Genomic DNA, 10696 nt, shown 5'->3' on the forward strand with positions numbered 1-10696 from the left:
AAAGGAGGGAGGTCGAAGCATTCCATCTCGAAATCCTTCTTCCAAATAGCCCCCACCATCGATGTAGCAAGCCTCCTCCCCGTTGGACCACGAGCGCATACACAATTGAAACAACAAGTGCCCCCCCAACCCTCCCCGCAGAGAGGCCACCTAGGAGTCCACCCAGACAGCAACAATGATGGACCTCGATCACATGATTGCCTGTGGCAACCTCAATGCAAAGGAAACGGAAGGAAAAAAACAACAAGACCAACCAAGCCCAAAACCTCTCTTAGAAATATGCCCCCTGACCCTCTACTCCACGCACCAAGGCCACCTAGGAGTCCACCCACGACAGCAGAAACGGTGGACCTCGATCACTTGACCGCCTGCGGCAACCACGATGCGAAGGCAAAGAAAGGAAGTAAATGCAAATCAAGAAGCTCGCTACACAATACAAGAACATATCCAAACAGGAGGATGGATCGGGCAGCCCCGCACCCCCCGCACCCTACGTACAAGCAACCTAGGAGATTTCCCACAGCTTTACCGACTGGACAATGAATACTTTTCCCCTACGGCCACCTCCACGCAAAGGAGGGAGGTCAAAGCGTTCCACCTCAAAATCCTTCTTCCAGATAGCCCCCACCATCGACATAGCAAGCCTCCTCCCCATTAGACCAGGGGCGCATACACAATTCAAACAACAAATGCCCATAAACGTTGTGACTTAACATTTCCAACCGCAAAAGCCTACCACGCACGCAAGATGCAAGGGAAAAGCCGACCCCTCGATCAAACATATGGGCCAACACATCTATCAAAACCCCAAAGCCAACGCAACCACGAACAATGTGCACTTTGAAAGGAATGCCAACCCTTGACTTTACAACAAGGAGAACAGCGCCTCACATCGCCCGACGGAAAAAGCAAGCAAGAGGGAGGATAGGTGGTTCACAACCAAAACCCTTCCACTTCCCTCTTAAATGTATGCATCTCAACTGACAATGCCAACATGGAAAGAGTATAAGCACAAGACACCGGCACCATAAACAGCCAAACAATGAAGAGGCTAGCCATCACAAGGAGCCACACAACAACAATCCATACAACTCCCAAAACGTGGAGAAGAAGGGGAATTGTTCATATATGCCTCCCAGGACAAGCATGGCCAACATTACCACTCATGCACTACCGAGTGGGTATGGAGAGAAGATGAAAATCGGACACCCTACAAATGACCCAAGGCCATTCTTGAGGCAAACCCGAAAAACCAACTCAATTACCAACCCACCTTTCACACGAAAAGCAAAACCCTCCACATCAAATAGGGAGGAGGTGAACAATATAACAAGGAGCCAATTTCAATGGAGCCACAAATGGCTGCCCAGCCCAATCAAAATTCTCTATTCGCAACAACTGAGGGGCATGATAGCGACATAGGAAACGACGAAGTTTTGGGGCTTCCATCTGGGACCGCAACAACAAAGGCTCAAAGGAGCGCCGAGGAAACTATCAACATTCTTATCATTGGGATGGGAAAGAGGGACGGGGATGAGCATTGCCCACATTACCGCTCATGTGCTACCGAGCGGGGGGGATGGAGAGAAGACGAAAATCGGCCACCCTACAAATGACCCAAGGCCATCGTTCGAGCAAACCCGACAAAGCAACTTGATTACCAACCCACCTTTCACACGGAAAGAAAACCTGTCACCTGTGTCTTCTGGAGGGGCACGAGGGGGACCAGGACGAGCCAAGGAGCCTCACCACAACAACCCATACAGCACCAAGAACTTAGAGACCAGAAGGGGAATTGTTCACGTATGCCTCCTAGGACCAGCATGGCCAACATTACCGCTCATGCACTACCGAGTGGGGATGGAGAGATTATGAAAAGCGGACACCCTACAAATGACCCAAGGCCATCCTTCAGGCAAACCTGAAAACACAACTCGATTACCAACCCACCGTTCACACGGAAAGAAAACCTGTCGCTGGTATCATCTGGAGGGGCACAAGGGGACCAAGACAAACCAGGGAGCCAAAACACAACAACCCCTACAGCTCCAAGAACTTAGAGAGCAATTGTCCCCATATGCCTCCCAGGACGAGCATGGGCAACATTACTGCTCATGCGTTCCTGAGTGGGGATGGAAAGGCGCAAGGGGGACCAGGACGAACAAGGGAGCCACACCACAATAGCCCATACAGCTCCAAGAACTTGGAAAGCAGAAGGGGAATTGTTCACATATGCCTCCCAAGATGAGCATGGCCAACATTAATGCTCATGCGCTACCGAGTGGGGATGGAGAGAAGATGAAAATCGGCCACCCTACAAACGACCCAAGGCCATCGTTCAGGCAAACGCGAAAACACAACTCAATTACCAACCCACCTTTCACACGGAAACAAAACCTGTCGCTGGTATCATCTATAGGGGCACGAGGGGGACCAAGAATAGCAAGGGAGCCACACCACAACAGCCCATACAGCTCCAAGAACTTGGAAAGCAGAAGGGGAATTGTTCACATATGCCTCCCAAGACGAGCATGGCCAACATTACCGCTCATGCGCTACTGAGTGGGGATGGAGAGAGGATGAAAATCGGCCACCCTACAAACGACCCAAGGCCATCGTTCAGGAAAACGCGAAAACACAACTCAATTACCAACCCACCTTTCACACGGAAAGAAAACTTGTCGATGGTATCATCTAGAGGGGCGCGAGGGGGACCAGGACGAGCAAGGGAGCCACACCACAACAGCTCATACAGCTCCAAGAACTTGGAAAGCAAAAGGGGAATTGTTCACATATGCCTCCCAAGATGAGCATGGCCAACATTACCGCTCATGTGCTACCGAGTGGGGATGGAGAGATGATGAAAATCGGAAACCCTACAAACGAACCAAGGCCATCGTTCAGGGAAATGCAAAAACACAACTCAATTACCAACCCACCTTTCACACGGAAACAAAACCTGTCGCTCAGATCATCTGGAAATTGCATGGGCCCCCGCACGACCGAAACGAAGTGACAAGGGAGAGCCGGGCAAACAAGCAGCACGAAAATGAACAAAGCCAACCTCGGGTCACAACTTAGCATTTTTTATACAGGCTCGTTGGCCTGTGCGCGCCCTCGCCCGAACAAATTTGCATGGGCGCCCGCACGACCAAAACGAAGCGACAAGGGAGAGCCGGGCAAACGAGCTGCACGAATGAGCACAAAGCCAACCTCGGGTCACAACTTAGCATTTTTTGATATGGGCTCGTTCACCTGGGTGTGCCCTCGCCCGAACGACCTGCCCCAACGAGTTCACATAGACGCCCTCAAACGACCCACCCGAACGATTTTGCATGGGCGCCCAAATGACCGAAACGAAGCAACAAGGGAGAGCCGATCAAACGAGCTGCACGAACGTGCACAAAGCCAACCTCGGGTCACAACTTAGCATTTTTTATATGGGCACGTTTGCTCGAGCGTGCCCTCGCCCAAACGATCCACCCAAACGAGTTCACACGCAAGCCCAAAAACGACCCGCCCGAACGACCGAAACGAAGCGACAAGGGAGAGTCGGGCAAACGAGATGCACGAACGTGCACAAAGACAACCTCGGGTCACAACTTAGCATTTTGGATATGGGCTCGTTCACCCGGGTGCGCCCTCGCCCGAACAACCCACCTGAATGAGTTCACATGGGCGCCCTCAAACGACCCGCCCGAACGATTTTGCATGGGCTTCCGAACGACCGAAACGAACCGACAAGGGAGAGCTGGGTAAACGAGCTGCACGAACATGCACGAAGCCAACCTCGAGTCACAACTTATCATTTTTGATACGGGCTCGTTCGCCCAAGCGCGCCCTCGCCCGAACGACCCGCACGAACGAGTTTACACGGGCGCCCTCAAACGACCCGCCCAAATGATTTTGCATGGGCGCCCGAACGACTGAAATGAACCGACAAGGGAGAGCCGGGAAAACGAGCTGCACGAATGTGCACGAAGCCATTCTCGGGTCACAAGTTAGCATTTTTGATACGGGCTCGTTCGCCCAGGTGCGCCCTCACTCGAACGAGTTCACACAGGCGCCCTCAAACGACCCGCCCAAACGATTTTGCATGGGCTCCCGAACGACCGAAACGAACTGACAAGGGAGAGCCGGGAAAAAGAGCTGCACGAACGTGCACAAAGCCAACCTCAGGTCACAACTTAGCATTTTTGATACGAGCTCGTTCGCCCAGGTGCACCCTCACCCGAACGAGTTCACACGGGCGCCCTCAAACGACCCGCCCGAACGACGGAAACGAACCAGCAAGGGAGAGCCGGGAAACTGAGCTGCATGAACGTGCACAAAGCCAACCTCGTGTCACAACTTAGCATTTTTGATACGGGCTCGTTTGCTCGAGCGCGCCCTCGCCCGAACGAGTTCACATGGGCACCCTCAAATGACCCGCCCGAACGACCGAAACTAACCGACAAGGGAGAGTCGGGAAAATGTGCTGCATGAACGTGCACAAAGCCAACCTTGGGTCACAACTTATCATTTTTGATACGGGCTCATTCGTCTGGGTGCGCCCTCGCCCAAACGAACCGCCCGAACGAGTTCACATGGGCGCCCTCAAACGACCCGCCCGAACGACCGATATGAACCGACAACGGAGAGCCGGGAAAACGAGCTGCACGAACGTGCAGAAAGCCAACCTCGGGTCACAACTTAGCATTTTTGATACGCGCTCATTCACCCAGGCGCACCCTCGTCCGAACGACCCACTTGAACGAGTTCACATGGGCACCCTCAAACGACCCGCCCGAACGATCGAAACGAAGCGACAAGGGAGAGCCGGGAAAATGAGTTGCACGAACGTGCACAAATCCAAACTCGTGTCACAACTTAGCATTTTTGATGCGGGCTCATTTGCCCGGGCGTGCCCTAGCCCGAACGAGTTCACACGGGCGCCCTCAAACGACCCGCCCGAACGACCGAAACGAACCGACAAGGAAGAGCCGGGCAAACGAGCTGGACGAACGTGCACAAAGCCAACCTCGGGTCACAACTTAGCATTTTTGATACGGGCTCGTTCGCACGGGCGCGCCCTCGCCCGAACGACCCGCCCAAACGAGTTCACAAGGGTGCCCTCAAACGACCCGCCCGAATGATTTTGCATGGGTGCTCGAACGACCGAAACAAACCAACAAGGGAGAGCTGGGCAAACGAGCTGCAAAAACGTGCACAAAGCCAACCTCGGGTCACATCTTAGCATTTTTTATACGGGCTCGTTCGCCTGGGCGTGCCCTCGCCCAAACGACCCACCCGAACGAGTTCACACGGGCACCCTCAAACGACCCGCCCGAAAGAGTTCACACGGGCGCCCTCAAACGACCCGCCCGAACGAGTTCACAAGGGCACCCTCAAACGACCCGCTCGAACGAGTTCACACGGGCGCCCTCAAATGACCTGCCCGAACGAGTTCAAACAGGCGCCCTCAAACGACCCGCCCGAACGATTTTGCATGGGTGCCCAAACGACCGAAACGAAGCGACAAGGGAGAGTCGGGAAAACGAGCTGCACGAACATGCACAAAGCCAACCTCGGGTCACAAATTAGCATTTTTGATATGGGCTCGTTCGCCCGGGTGTGCCCTCGCCTGAACGACCCACCCGAGAACGAGTTCACACGGGCGCCCTCAAATGACCCGCCCGAATGATCGAAACGAAACGACAAAGGAGAGCCTGGCAAACGAGGTGCACGAACGTGCACAAAGCCAACCTCGGGTCACAACTTAGCATTTTTGATACGGGCTCGTTTTCCCGGGCGCACCCTCGCCCGAACGACCCACCCGAACGAGTTCACACGGTCGCCCTCAAACGACCCGCCCGAACGAGTTCACACGGGCGCCTCAAACGGACTTTGGACATGTAGTGGTCCCAACCAATTTTCTACTTTCCTTGCAAAAAGACACTAAGGTATACTCAGAAGGGGACATATACTTACTTGATAGAGTTTGAGATGTAGTGAACTTGCTTTCTTCTTGATGGCTTGCCTTCCTTAGGTCTTGATGTTGTTCAAGTTGCTTTATTCAAATGGACTTGCTTGATGACTTGACTCGTAGTGCCTTTCATTCTTCAAGATGGTGTAGCTTGATGTAGGTCCCTCTTTGATTTGTTCTTCTTGTAGGTGCCTTTATACAAGGCGTTTCTTCTTGCTTTGTAGTCTTCCATGATGAATGACAGATGGTAGACCTTCTTGTCCTTGATGTGATTGAGACTTCTTGGCTTGACGCTTCAACCTTGTGGATGTTCTTGAGATTCCCTTTCCTTGATGTGTCACCTTAGCTCCGATACCGCGTTGAAGAATCTGGGGCGATGAGGTATAGCGGGATTCTTCTAGAATTGATAACAATTTGTGAAGCTCTTTTGCAATTTATCGTGTTATCTTAATCTTATTCTCTTCTTATTAATGCATGTGTGTTTACTTTCATCAAACTGGTGCCAAAAACATAAGAACAAGAACAAAAGATGTTGGCTCTCTGCCAGGGAAAACCCTCTCTCCCTCTCTCTCTCAGAGGAAAACCCTTTCGTAAATTTCTCTCATTGAAGCTTCTTATTGGTCATTGCGAAGCCCTAGACCCTTGACAATAATATCCCCCAAGCACAAGTCGAGTCCTTCCTCCTCTCTGCACTTTGTTTCTTCGGCGCTTTGTTCCCCGGCACTCTATCCTTATTTCAACTTTTGATAGTCCATGGTGGACTAGCTCTAGAAGAGACTCCAACCTTTGATCCTTATCGAGATCCTTTACCAATGAAGAAACCTTCATTCTCTTGACCAACCAAGCCTTTTTCTTGATGTGAGGTTGCACGCTTGATGTACACCAAGTTTACTACACCTGGGGCGATTTCCATCCCGACGAGACATGGGAACCGCAAATTTCCCGCGCTTGGGATGCTTTCGACAAGGCGGGACATGGAATCCTCGGGTTCCCCACAATTTGGTGACCTCTGTCGAGGAGGGACTGGTAGACCCCATGTCACGCTCCTATCCTAGTGGTAGTATTTCAACCACGCATAAGTGGGTATGGCACCGCTGTAATTTTTCTTTTTACCAATACTTGAGTACACGGTCTGCGCCTACTTCAACACTCGGTCAATTTTCCAATAAGTGTTCTTAACAATGCAACGAAAATAACTTACCATAAATTTATCTTCTTCAATTATTCTTTCAACCTGTCGTGTCGTGTGGTCGTGCTGCACTGGCCCGTGGCCTGCACGACACAACTCCACGCTTGAACTGCGAACCTATCCGCCCGACTTTCCCTTCCGCGGCACCCAAACTCTGCCCGTCGGTGCGGTCCATAGTGAGGGCGCAAGGCCCGCATGCAGTGCGGCCTGCCTTCCTGGATGGTAACCCGCCCCGCTCTGCCTGTCTGCACTACCAAGCCTGACCCACCCTCTGTAATCCGCCCACCGGTGCGGCCCTCTTACCTGCGTCCTTCTCTTCCTTTCGTTTTCGCCCAACTCCTTCCTTCGAACTTGTTCTACGATGTGGAACTCTAAGTTCGATGTCCCTTCGTCGAAAGCCATCCTCCTTACTTATACTTATCCTTTCGCCCAAGGGCCGTGTCTCTCTAGGATAACAAGGGTCGGCTCCATCAACATGCATGCCCGGCTGACCTGCCACATAACCTCGACACGCCCCATTCCAACGAACCACCGCATCCCTTCGTGTGCACCGTCGCACCCATGGGTCGGCTCCAACACCTCGCCCATTACACCCATCGCCGCACGTCGTACACCTGCCCGCATCCTAACTTGTCCGCACATGGTCACCTCTTTCATCCGGGCACACAAGAAGGGTCGCTCACGCGCCTTCCGTCGGTGGCTCGCCCATCGTGCAGGTATCAAGGGGCGTGCGCCACGCCCAACACGGCGCGAGCGACATGGGAACCCCGCATGTCACGCCCCCAGGCCTACAGTAGTCTTTCAGCCGTACTTGGCGAGGTGCGGCACCACCGAACACTTTCTTTTCACCAATACTTATGTTCATGGACTACGCCCAACCATTAGTCTACTTAGTTTGTTTTTCGCAACCAAGTATTATTATGTTTCCTTTATACCAATGAACACCCATACACATTCATTATCATCAGCAATTATACATGAAGAACACAATTGCACAGTATAAAGGGAGCGGCAACTTCCTGAACAATGAGTCTGCCCGAATACAATATATTATTCAACTCTACAATGTTTACGAGGCTTTACAAGTATACATGGGAAACACCAAGTTTCATACTTAGCCAATTTTAAAAATAGGCAACACCTCCGTGTGCCAACCGAGTTCCTTGCCCGAGATGGGCGGGCGCGCCCTCACACGAGCTGCCAACCGTACTCCTCGACCGAACCTTGTTTACTGCTGCACGACGGGCGGGCGACCTCACCCGAGTCACCCCACATTTCCTTTTGCACGACGGGCGAGCGACTTACCCGAGTCACCCGAGACACCTCCACCTTTCTTCTTCCACGACGGGCGGGCGACCTACCCAGGACACCCCGTGTCACACCGAACGGCGGGTGCCTTCCTTACCCGCACCCTCACCCGATAACCGAAACTTGTGCGTATCGTGTGTGCTTGCCTAAGAGCGGGCGCATATATGCCCGCGCCTCTTTTGCGACCTGCTCCACTACTTCGCACTTTTTTCTTGATCACCAAATGCTCATGTTCGAATGTCCGTCTTCGAATGAATGCCAAATCCTCCAACGCCTTGCCATATTTATACGAGCGGTTGGGCGAGTCGCTTCCCAGGCCGACTCAACCACTGCGTGCCAAAACGCCCTTACACGTCGCAAACTTGCCATCAGATTGTTGGTCGACAAACAATCCTTCGTTCAAGTCGCCCTAACATGCAAGTCGGCTCGTGGGTTATGCCAAATGCTCCCACGCTATAAAAAAACCATCGCTCCACCTCTAACGCGCATTATACTTATGTCCCTTCGCACATTTCGGTCGTAGAGTTCGCACTTTGCACCGACAGGGAGAAACCGAACCGCAGGTCCTTACACCACGTTTCCCAGACTTGGGTAGCAATTTTTGTTGTGACGCGAAATGGAAACCCCGTGTGTGTCCGCTGACTTGGGTAGTAGTTTTCATCGCGCTGCGAAATGGACACCCCGAGTTCCCTAGACTTTGGCGGCTCTTCGTGGCCCCACGACATGGAAATCCGAAGTTCCACAGACTCTCGGGTGATTGAGGGTGTGCCGCGACATGGAAACAGTGAGTTCCCCATACTTAGGCAGCGGTTTCTAAACACGCCAGGTTCCCGAGACTTGCGAGCTGGTTTGCATCATCATGGAAACCCCAAGTTCCCCGCGTTTCCCTCGTGCCATAAAATGCAGAAACCCCTGGTTCCATCAAAGGGCGGGACATGGAAACCCCAAGCTTCCCAGGCTTGGGTGCCAGGGCGCGACATGGAAAACCCCGAGTCTCCGCGGGCTTGGGCGCCGCCGGCTTCGGTCATGGTGCGACATGGAAACCCCAAGTTTCCCCAGGCCTGGGCACCAGGGCATGACTTGGAAACCCCCAGTTTCCGCAGGCTTGGGCGCCGGGGCGTGACTTGGAAACCCCCAGTTTCCACAGGCTTGGGTGTCGGGGCGTGACTTGGAAACCCCCAGTTTCCAGAGGCTTGGGCGCCGCTGGTTTCGGTCGTGGCGCGACTCGGAAACCCCAAGTTTCCCCAGGCTTGGGCACCACCGGTTTCGGTTGGGGCACGACATGGAAACCCCAAGTTTCACCCGGCTTGGGCAGTGGGGCGCGACTCGGAAACCCCAAGTTTCCCCAGGCTTGGGCGTGACTTGTAAACCCAAAAAAATTTTGGGTTGGGCGGAAACCCCAATTTTTTTTCTACGTCGGGCGGAACCCCCAAATTTTAGGCACCGGATTTGGTGGAAACCCCAAATTTTTGGCGCGACATGGAAGCCTCGAATTTTAGGAGCCCGGTGGAAACCCCAAATTTTTGGCGCGACATGGAAGCCCCAAATTTTAGGAACCCGGTGGAAACCCCAAATTTTATGCACCGAGTGGAAACCCCAAATTTTTGGCGCGACATGGAAGCCCCAAATTTTAGGAGCCCGGTGGAAACCCCAAATTTTAGGCGCCGAGTGGAAACCCCAAATTTTTGGCGCGACATGGAAGCCCCGAATTTTAGGAGCGCGGCGGAAACCCCAAATTTTCGGCGTCGGGTGGAAACCCCAAATTTTTGGCGCGACATGGAAGCCCCTAATTTTAGGAGCCCGGCGGAAACCCCAAATTTTCGGCACCGGGGCATGGCATGGAAACCCCAGTTTTCCTGGGCTTCGGTGCCCTTTCCGTCGCAGTGTGGAAAACCCAAATTTTCGGCGCCGGGGCACGGCATGGAAACCCCAGTTTTCTTGGGCTTCGGCGCCCTTTCCGTCGCGGCGTGGAAACCCCAAATTTCCCTTCCCCAAGCAATGGAAAATTGTCATCTGGAGGAAGAGGCAGAGGCGCGAGAGGGTTGCTCAGATTTTGTCTATGATAAGAGCGAAGCTCTGAATTGAGGCGACCAAGGGCTGAATCTCAGTGGATCGTGGTAGCAAGGCCACTCTGCCACTTACAATACCCCGTCGCGTATTTAAGTCGTCTGCAAAGGATTCTTCTCAACGACCATTTGGAATTGAACTTCAAAGCTGCCCCGACCGAGATGCTT

The sequence above is a fragment of the Pinus tabuliformis genome, chromosome Q, assembly GCF_031772625.1.
Source record: "Pinus tabuliformis cultivar Carrire ecotype Pingquan chromosome Q, CPIR1, whole genome shotgun sequence".
Lineage (NCBI taxonomy): Eukaryota > Viridiplantae > Streptophyta > Pinopsida > Pinales > Pinaceae > Pinus > Pinus tabuliformis.